This window comes from Phaethon lepturus, unplaced genomic scaffold (genome assembly GCF_000687285.1).
Source record: "Phaethon lepturus isolate BGI_N335 unplaced genomic scaffold, ASM68728v1 scaffold16597, whole genome shotgun sequence".
NCBI classification, from domain to species: domain Eukaryota; kingdom Metazoa; phylum Chordata; class Aves; order Phaethontiformes; family Phaethontidae; genus Phaethon; species Phaethon lepturus.
In genome coordinates, this window is record NW_010549948.1 from 1 (window position 1) to 234 (window position 234).

Here is a 234-nt window from a genome sequence, read left to right on the forward strand (position 1 = left end):
GGATGGCTTCACACGGAAATCGGTGCGCAAGGCTCAGAGGCAGAAGCGCTCGCAGGGCTCCTCGCAGTTCCGCAGCCAGAGCAGCCAGGTGGAGCTCTCGCCGCTGCCCCAGCTCAAAGGTACACTCGTCTGTCGTCCTCTTCCCCCTCCTCTCCTGCACGCCTCAGCCCTCCGGCCACAGGTGCCGGTGCCCTCGGCCGCCCGGGGCTGCCCCGTCGCCCCCCGTTCTGACTT

At 68.8% G+C, this 234-nt stretch overlaps 1 protein-coding gene across 1 annotated transcript in view; it reads left to right on the top strand.

Moving 5' to 3' along the window:
• The first annotated feature begins 6 nt into the window (after window positions 1-6).
• The window catches only part of PPP2R5A (protein phosphatase 2, regulatory subunit B', alpha), a 44326-nt gene continuing 44098 nt past the window's right edge, over window positions 7-234 (top strand). Inside the window, exon 1 of the mRNA XM_010290413.1 lies at window positions 7-119. The gene's annotated coding sequence lies outside the window, so the exon portion shown is untranslated. The remainder of the gene's footprint in view (window positions 120-234) is intronic.